We start from the raw sequence: 10021 nt of genomic DNA, 5'->3' as shown, positions 1-10021 counted from the left end.
CCACAAGCTGTTTGGCTGCATCTTCCCGTATTTCTTCACGGATGGCCATAATCTGCTTGTCTTTAACTTCCTCCATTACTTTACGGATAGCCATGATCTGTTTGGTTTTATCTTCCTCTAATTCTTTAAGTATTTTATTTGTTTCCTCTATTATCCTCTTCATCAGCATAGATGTAAGGTCATCTTCTTGATTTTCTATTATGCTGCATTGTCCAGGGTTGTTTGCCCCTAGATGGCTGGGTTCTGGAGATGCCATATTGCTCTGTCTTTTGTTGGTTGAGCTTTTACGCTGACCTCTACCCATTGGGCTGATTTAGATGTTGGCTGTTAGTTTCTGTGCTTCCTGGAGTCCTGGGGTAGGGAGTATCCCCTTGGCCGGAAGATGATTTTTCCTGAAGGAGTCCTTCTCTGCTTTGTGGTTATGGTCACTGTATGGCCAGTGTTTCTCAGGAGTTGCCACTGCTCACCTCAGGTTTATAGCCCTGAGTAGTAGCTGTGGTCTATGTTAGGCAGGGGGGATCTCCTCTTACCCATAGAAGTTCTCAAGACAGCTGCCCCACTACTGGGTTTCTTGTTATAAATTTAGTGTGCTGCTTCTCACTAAATTTTCATGTACAGTCCTGTTGATTCCTTAGCTGTGGGGTTTTTTTCCCAACAGGGAAACTCAGTCTGTTATCCTGGGGTGCACAGTTCTGTCCGGGAAAGTGGGAGGTGCACTCAGCAAGTCTCTGGGCCAGAGGCTGATTGCTTCGCTCTGGACCTGGAGAATGTGCACCTAGGTTAATTTGGAGCCTGGGGGCACTGCTCTGGTCTGGAGGCTGGGTGCCTCACTCTGGACCAGAAGCTGTGTGTCCCTGTCTGGGATGGCGGCTGCAGGCACCGCTCTGATCCAGACGCTGTGGGTGCAGCCCCCCTGAAGGACCAGGGATTCCCACAATTTTGACAGTCCAGCCAGGGACAACTGGCCGATACCTGGCACAGTATCCGAGGGCTGCTGTAATGGCTCTTCGGCTCCTGCAGGTCCGAGGATGCAGCTGTGTGTCCCAGTGCCCCAGGGGAACTCAACAATGGCAGCAGAGCACAGTGCTCCTGCCTGCACTAGAGTCTGCGTGAGTCCAGGAAGTGTTTTGGTGCTGGGTGTCCTTAGCATTAGAGCTGCTGACCCCCTCTGCTGGGGGTTTCCTCCTGCCAGCGACACTCAGTCTGGTGCCCTGGTGCCCTGGTGCCCTGGTGCCCACAGTTCTATCTGAGGCAGCGAATCAGGCGTGCAGGCAGGGCTCAGTGCAGGAGCCTGTGTTCCGGGGTCTGGGTCTGCGCTGGCTCTTGGGGTACCCGCGGAACCTGAGTCTTTTCCAGGGGATGTCTGGGTAACCTGGGGTCGGTCCCAATTGTTTCCTATTCCGTGGGGTTATCTCTCGACTGGGAAATCCAGTCTATGGTGCTGTGGGCCCACAGTTCATTCTAGGACATTGACCAGATCGCGCTGGCGTGTAGCCCCGGGCTGACGACCAAGCACCTGGCGGAACCCGGATCTCTTCCGGGGTTTAGCCGGGTGAGTTAAAGCTGATTGAATCCCCCACCGTGGGGTATCCTCTCATCTGTGAAACACAATCACTTGTGTTTTATGGCCGCGAGTTCTGATTGCTGGTCACTGTGCCAATCCTGCTGTGCTGCTCCTCAGAATGAGAGTCTTCCTGGCGCTGCCATCTTGCCCCGCCTCCACTGCTGGTGGGAATGTAAACTGGTACAACCACTCTGGAAATCAATCTGGCGCTTTCTCAAACAACTAGAAATAGTGCTTCCTCAAGATCCAGCCATGCCACTCCTAGGCATATACCCAAAAGAGGTGCAAGTACACAAAAAGGACATTTGCTCAACCATGTTTGTAGCAGCTTTATTTGTAATAGCCAGAAGCTGGAAACAACCCAGATGCTCCTCAACTGAAGAATGGATGCAAAAACTGTGGTACATCTATACAATGGAGTATTACTCAGCAATGAAAAATAAGGAAATCATGAAATTTGCAGGTAAATGGTGGGACCTGGAAAGGATCATCCTGAGTGAGTTGTTCCAGAAGCAAAAAGACACGCATGGTATATACTCACTCATGTAAACATACAATATAGAATAAACCCACTAAAATCTGTACATCTAAACAAACTAAGCAAAAGAGAGGACCCTAACTAAAATGTTCAATCCCCATCCTGAAAGGCAAAGAGGATGGACATCAGAAGAAAAAGAAAACAGGAAACAACCTAGGAACCTGCTACAGAGAGCCTCTGAAAGCCAGAAGGAAACAGGAAACAACCTTGAAACCTGCCACAGAGGGCCTCTGAAAGCTTCTGCAGTATAGACTGTCAAAGCAGATGCTGAGCCTGATGGCCAACTGATGGGCAGAGTGAATGGAATTTTATGTAAGAAGTGGGAAAGAGTAAGAGCTGGATTTCAGAGAATATCAGGCTGTGAAGACTGTGTAGGGTGCTGTTGATCTCCAGTGCTGGAATAGTTCCAGAGAGTTGCCAAACGTTTAAGGTCCCAACACCAAAAAAATCTAAGTAACTGTGCAGTATGCTCATGACTGACACTTACGTAGGACCCATAAGAACAAGCTTGTAACCTCAGCTCCCTAAGCTGTAAGATTCTGGCTCCCGAATCTGGGATCATAATTTTCTAGCTCTCAGAGCGCGAAGCCATAAGCCTCAGAATACATCAGGCTAGCCAATAAGCCTTTGACACCTTAAGGCTCAGGATTGTCAACAGTGGAATTGCTACTCTTGCTACTCCTTGCAATCGATTTCCACCTGAGTAGATCATGAAGCTCCCTGGGAGCAATACACTGTCCTCCCAGCCTCTCTCAACAAATGAACTGCTTTACCATTTACTCACTCAGTGTAATTTTTCTATGTTCGTTTTCTATCAGTGTGAACACAAGTATCAGAGTCTTCTACTTTCTACATCAAAATCAAGCTTATCAAGCAATGTACCTAGTATGATTTTTTTAATCTTAATATTCTAGGTTCTTCACTTAAGAATCAGGCATTTGTTCTTTTGGACGAAAAGTAGAATCTAACTAAGGTTGCATTTAAAATTAAATTAGTGCACATAGTTGAGACTTCCAACACCCTGCAAAAGCTTATTAACATTAAAATAGTTTAATATAAAGCATTCTGGTTTGGTATAAAAGAAGGAGGAGGAAAAGGAAAAAACATAGAAATGAAGAAGAGAGTTTAAAAAAGGAGGAGGGAAAAGAAGAGAAAAATGGAAGATCAGGGGTACGAAAATGATGAGGGAGAGGAGGAAGGGAAGACAAAGTGTAGAATGTTTTTAGTGTGGTACTTTGCTTTAGGAGTAATTGACTATAATCTATAATAAAGAAAATAAGAATACAATTTAGGAGTGAATTTTTGCCACATGAAAAGTTAAAACCCTTTTTATTAAACATATTGAGCTGTATGACTGAGTCTGAAAGTGGAAAGTTTATTGAGGAATAGGGTTTTTTTCTGTTTATATTCTTTTTTTATTAATTACACTTTATTCACTTTATATCTCCCATAAGCCCCTCCCTCTTCCCCTCCCAGTCCCACCCTCCATCCCCCTTCTTTATGCATGCCCCTCCCCAAGTCCACTGATAGAGGAGGTCCTCCTCTCCTTCCTTCTGATTTTAGTCTATCAGATCACATCAGGAGTGGCTGCATTGTCATCTTCTGTGGCCTGGTAAGGCGGCTCCCCCCTCAGGGAGAGGTGATCAACAAGCAGGCCAATCAGATTATGTCAGAGGCAGTCCCTCTTCCCATTACTATGTAACCCACTTGGACACTAAACTGCCATGGGTTACATCTGTGCAGGGGTTCTAGGTTATCTTCATGCTTGGTACTTGGTTGGAGTATGAGTCTCTGGAAAGACCCCTGTGTTCAAATTTTCTGGTTCTGTTGCTCTCATTGTGGGATTCCTGTCCTCTCCAGATCTTACTTAAGATCTCCACTTCTTACATAAGATTCCATGCTCTCTACCCAACAGTTGGCCATAAGTCTCAGCGTCTGCTTTGATAGTCTGTGTCAATCGCTCTTCTAACATCAGCATTTTCCTTCAAAAAGTGTAAGCTGATTTACCAACTCTATAATATACATGGGTAATTTTTCCCACAACTAAAAATTATAAAACTAATATTAAAGTACTACAAAAGTAGAATGTATATTATGTCTATCCTCTACTCTAACAATTCAATTTGTATAATTTTATGCAAATATAGATTTGTTGAGCACCTACTTACATGGATTTGACTATATTTTGTTATTTCTTGCTTATCAGAAGAAACAAGGAGCAAAACAAACAAGTCTCTAAATTTCAAACTCTATACCATTGTTTTATGTAATGTTTTAGTTAATGTGATTAAATGTATGTATACTGTCCCATGTTATTAGTATGAAAGGGTATATTTTATACAACTTATTCTTATTTGCACTAAGTTTAGATAAAAAAATAAAAAAATAGTAAGTTCCTGTTATTATCCCTGGGGACAAAATTCTGTATCTTTAGTATTTATAACAGAAAATCACTTAGTTAAAGCAAAATCAACGTTAAAGCTGTTGCATTCTAAGCTAAGATTCAACTTTTTGAGCAATACTTATGCAAGTCTATCACTTTGATTTTTTTAATCAAACAATATTATTAATTTGCATATACTTTCTGGCAGATGAACCAACATAGATGAATTAAGGAGTTGGTTGTATTAAAATCTGCACACCGTGGTCTGGCAAAATTAAAATAATGCTGCACAATTCAAAATAAGTTGTTTCCAAAAGATATGAGTAAGGAAAAGTATCAAATGTAAAGCCATGTAGGTTTAATTTTTATGTCTTTCGGTGAAATGAAAATACCTTACATTTCCAGATATATTAGGTACACATCAACTAATTATGAGATGTAATATGTGTATATTACCAATTTACATCTTTGTTAGGAATTTTGTCAAATACTTATGATGATGTTTTTAATACAGTAGGGAAAGTAAACTTGGCTATTAAAATATTTACATGCAGCTGGAGCCACTGTCACCTACTCCAGACCAGCTGCTGTGTGCCCAATGCCACCCAATCATGCACTAGTGATCCCAAAAGTATCAAACTCCAAGATGGCAACCCTCAAGGACCATTGGATTATGAATCTTCTTAAAGAAGAACAGGCTCCACAGAACAAGATTACAGTTGTTGTGGTTGGTGCTGTTGGCATGGTTGGTGCTTTCATTGGCAGATGAGCTTGCTCTTGTTGATGTCATAGAAGACAAACTGAAGGGAGAGATGATAGGTCTCCAGCACAGCAGCCTGTTCCTTGGAACACCAAAAATTGTCTCCAGCAAAGACTGTATATCGTGTGAATGCAAACTCCAAGCTGGTCATCATCACAGCAGCAGGAACCTACTAGGAAGAAAGAGAGAGCCGACTCAATATGGTCCAGTGAAATGTGACCATCTTCAGGTTCATCATTTCCAGCAATGTGAAATACAGTCCAAAGTGCAAACTGCTCATTGTTTCCAATCCAGTGGATATCTTGACCTATGTGGCTTGAAAATAAGTAGTTTCTCCCCAAACTGAGTTATTGGAAATGATTCTACTCTGTTCATTACCTGATGGGAGAAAGGTTGGGAGTTCACCCCCTAAGCTGTCATGAGTGATTTCATAGGAGAGCACAGAGACTCCAGTGTACCTGTTCGAGTGACTTCCAGGGTTTCCCTGAAGAATCTGAACCCAGATCTCGGCACTGACAAAAATAAGGAGCAGAGGAAGGAGGTTCACAAATAGGTAACTGAAGTGCCTATGGGGTGATAAAACTGGCCTCTCTGTGGCAGACTTGGCTGAGAGCTTAACAAAGATTGTGAGACAGATGCATCCCATTTCCACCATGAATAAGGGTCTCTGTGGGAAAACATGATGTCTTCCTCAGTGTCTCTTGTTCTGAGACAAAATGGAATCTCAGATGTTGTGAGGGTGACTCTGATACTCAAGAGGAAGCCTGCCGGAGGAAGAGATCTGATACGCTATGGGGTGCCCAGAAAGAGCTGCAATTCTAAAGTACCCCCATCTCCTAGCTCTTCACTGTCCAGGCTGCAGCAAGGTTTCTTTGGAGACCATGCACTGTTTTCTCCTCTGAGCTGTGGTTAGTGCAGTTGTGTTCAGGTGGTCTGGGGAAAACCTCAGTTCCCACAGCTCTACTCTGATGCTAAGTGATACTTGGTTAGTGTGATAACCAAAGAAACCTGGTTAGCCTGATAGTCCTACTATCTCCAAGACACACTGCCAATTGTGTGCAGGCGTCTTGTATCCTGGGAGCCTGCTGTGTCACTGTTCTGTGCACCTTCACCTCAACAAACATGTCTAGGCCAATGAGTTCCCAATTAGTCAAAACCTGTCCAGTATGTAAACTCATTATGTATATCTGTGCATAACTGTTCTAAAGGATATTATTTTGTGTATTGTATGTGTCTGTAGTGTACATTGCAATATTATGTAGAAAGTAAGATCTGTGTATGGATGATATAACTAACTACCCAAGTGTCATGTCAATGAAAACAGCAAATAAAACTTGAACAGTGAAAAAAATTTACATGTAATATTATGGTTTTTTGACAATGTCGCACTGTGTAGCCCTGACTGGCTTCAAACTCACTACATAGACCATAATGGCCTCTACCCCACTGAGATCTGCCTTCCTCCCTCTAGAGTGCTGGTTAATAAGACCAGCAGTGTCGCTATGAGTATGATTTCTACTCTCCCCCTGCAGTATAGATATATCAGTAATAGTGTTAAATCTAATAGTAATGCCTTGTATTTGGTGATTCTTCATGAAGTTCTTTGAACTGTACTGAATACGTTACCTGAGTTAGCTCAATTATTTAGACCCCCAAACCCTGTAAATTATTAAAATCCATGATCAAGATTGGTAAAGACAGCTTTAGATGGGTCACGGGTAACTTGCCCAAAGTTACATACTACAGAATAAATTGGATTTGAACTCATCTTTTTATTTTCTCATTTAGCATTCTTCCCTCTCATTTTAATTAGTTTCTGGGCATTGTGTATGGTTTTGCTTATATTTATCTGCTCCCCCAATCCCCTCAGACCCAACCCCTATTTCCTATTCACCAAGCTTTGTGTAGCCTTCCTTTTTTAAGCACATCAAATATACTTTGTTCTGTTCTTTTTCTTTGCGATAGTATCTGGACGAGTATTGATGCTCTTTTTCCTAACACTCCTTTAAATCAGATGTTTCTATGTGGCTAAACAATACTCGGGAGGGGGGGGGTTAGTATGTTGGTGGAGATTATAACTCATTAGGACCTAGCCTACGATTCAAACCTAGTCTATTTGAATCCCAGCGTCCTTTAGTTCTGAACTGACTATGCTAATAAGTTTAATTATTTTGAAGTTCCTAACTGTATTCTAAAAACCATCATTGCAAGTTAGGCATCATAGCTCATAAATCTGGATTAGTGTTGAGTTTACAAATAGTATGACATTTAACCAAAGTCTCTGTGAAGAAAGTATCTCCACATGCGTGCTGAGCACACAAATATATGCTCCTTCCCTACCCCTGCCACCAAATAGATAAACTGAAATTTAAAAATTAAAAGACTTATAAAGGGGAAGTTTTCATAAGGAAGATTTGAGAAAATAATTCCTACTTTTCTTTCAAGTTTTCTTTTCTAACAGTGACCTGAGACTGCCCTGCAGCTGTCCCTATCTGTAGCGCCTCTTCTTTCCCTGTTCTATTCTGTAATCATAACTCATAACTCATCTTACATTTGCACTTGGCTTCTGGTTGCAGCTAATCTAGGGGTACCAAGCAGAGAGACATTCTGTGTAAAGTCCACAACACCTCCTCTTGCAGAGGAGGGTGTCTGTGGCACAGTTTCATGTGCTTTCCTCTCATATGGGTATGATGTAAGAGTGAATTGTGACAAGAGAACCCGGGGCTTTGATTTATATAAGGGTGCTGTGACGTACTCAGTTCAGGGCGAGGCAGCAGAATGGTGAGCTGTGGTTGATTCAGACTGCCTCCTCCTCTACCTTCTATGTTAAAAAAAAAAAAAAAAAAAAAACTACTTGCTGGTACATGAGACCTAAGTAAAACGCACACAGTGAAAGCTTTGGTAGATGACTCTGGGTCTCAATATACTCGTTTACACAGAAATCTCCAGGCCAGGCTCTATGTTTCATCCATTTCAGAAGTAGATGCTAGAAGTAGATTGTGGGCATGAGGATATGTATTTTATTTTTTAATGGAAGTAAGACTATTTGGGCTCATGGTTTGAGGGGAATATAATCTGTGATGATGAAGAATTAATTGTACTAGAGCTGTGAGACAATTGAAGCCACACTCAGGAAACATTATCTCAAAATGTCCTTAGATAATTTCTGTCAAAATGTAGTTATACGAGACTAGTGAATTAGATAATAAATATTTGTTTTTCCAGTTAGGTTATTTATATATAAATATATATGCATGTATTTATGGTTAGGTTTTATATATATATATATATATATATATATATATGTATATATATATATATATATATATATATATATATATAACTACTTTACGACAAAGATAGTCGGGAAGCCATTGCAATTAACAATACTATTATTTCTTACTCTTTTCTTTTAAGTAAGTTGTCTCCAAGAAAACATAAAACTGCTTTTATCTAGTCCTGCAGTGTTTATTATTTCCAAAAAACTGAAAATAAATGACTCAAATAACCAACCATGTAATGTAATTTCATGAATTAAACACTGTCAATTTATTTGCTTTATAAGCAAAATACAAAATTATATGTCGTGTTATTTAATTAAAGTGAATTTTTATAATGATGATTAAACATTTTTGGCAAAATAATTGGAAAGAGACAAAACAATTACAATGATTGAAATGACCAGATAATGCTTTCTGCACTCTTTTAACGTCTACTTCATGGACATTTCTCAGCAGATAACATGAAAAATAAAATAGAAAAGTAATTACAGTAGTAAATTCTAGTGATAGATAATGTGTATTCACAAGGGCAAAAAAAAAAAAAATCCCCTATCTCAATCCTCTCCTCCAGTGATGTGTTTTTATTGAAATGCACTTTTGCAGTTATCACTTATTCATGAAAGTTTATAATATTGCATATTGTCTTGTCAAGATGTTAGTTACAATTATATAGAAGTTCCAGTATTCACATGGTTTAAATTTCAGGATTTAGGCATTACAGTTTAGCAAGTGTGTCTTATTTGTCTAGCACCTGATGAAATCTCCCTCAAGTGACAACTGCTAGTGCTTTCTAAATATCCTTTAGAGTTCTTTTCCTTTTAAAAACAAGTCAAATGCAGGCCTTCTGCCCTTCTGCCCCTACAGGTCTGATCTCCACCATTATTTCTCTCTGTGCCCTCTCTTCTACCTTGTTCCCACCCTTTAACCACTACCTCTGTCTATTCTATTTCCTCTTATGAGTGAGATTTACATGTTCTACTTGTTACTTACCTTTTGGGGATCTATGTATTGTAGTATGTCTATTCTGTACTATATGACTAAAATCCACATATGAGTGAATACATACCATGTGTATCTTTCTGGGTCTGTGTTACCACACTCAGGATGATCTTGTCTAGTTTCATCCTTTGCCTGCAAATTTCACCTTTACTTAGTTTTCAATGGCTAAGTAGTATTCCACTGTGTAAATGTACCACTGTTTCTTTATCTATTCCTACGTTGAGGGACATCTGGGTTGTTTCCAGTTTCTGGCTACTATGAATAAAGCTGCTATGAACATAGTTGAGCAAATGTCCTTGTTTATGGTGTGGCATCTTTTGCCCAGGAGTGGTATAGCTGGGTCTTAGGTATAGCTATTTCCAGTTTCCTGATAAAGCACCAGATTGATTTCAAAAGTAGTTGTACAAGTTTAAACTCCCACCAGCAATGGAGGAGGGTTCCCCTTTCTCCACATCCTCTCCAGCATATGTTGTCACTTGAATTTTTATCTTAGCCA

At 40.5% G+C, this 10021-nt stretch overlaps 1 pseudogene; it reads left to right on the top strand.

Moving 5' to 3' along the window:
• The first annotated feature begins 5131 nt into the window (after positions 1–5131).
• Positions 5132–6067, top strand: LOC129690853 (L-lactate dehydrogenase A chain-like; annotated as a pseudogene).
• The last annotated feature ends 3954 nt before the right edge of the window (positions 6068–10021 follow it).

The sequence above is a fragment of the Psammomys obesus genome, unplaced genomic scaffold (assembly GCF_907164565.1).
Source record: "Psammomys obesus unplaced genomic scaffold, mPsaObe1.curated_primary_1811, whole genome shotgun sequence".
NCBI classification, from domain to species: Eukaryota; Metazoa; Chordata; class Mammalia; order Rodentia; family Muridae; genus Psammomys; species Psammomys obesus.
The sequence above is the reverse complement of the archived record's forward strand: the minus strand, read 5'-3'. Positions and strand labels throughout refer to the sequence as shown.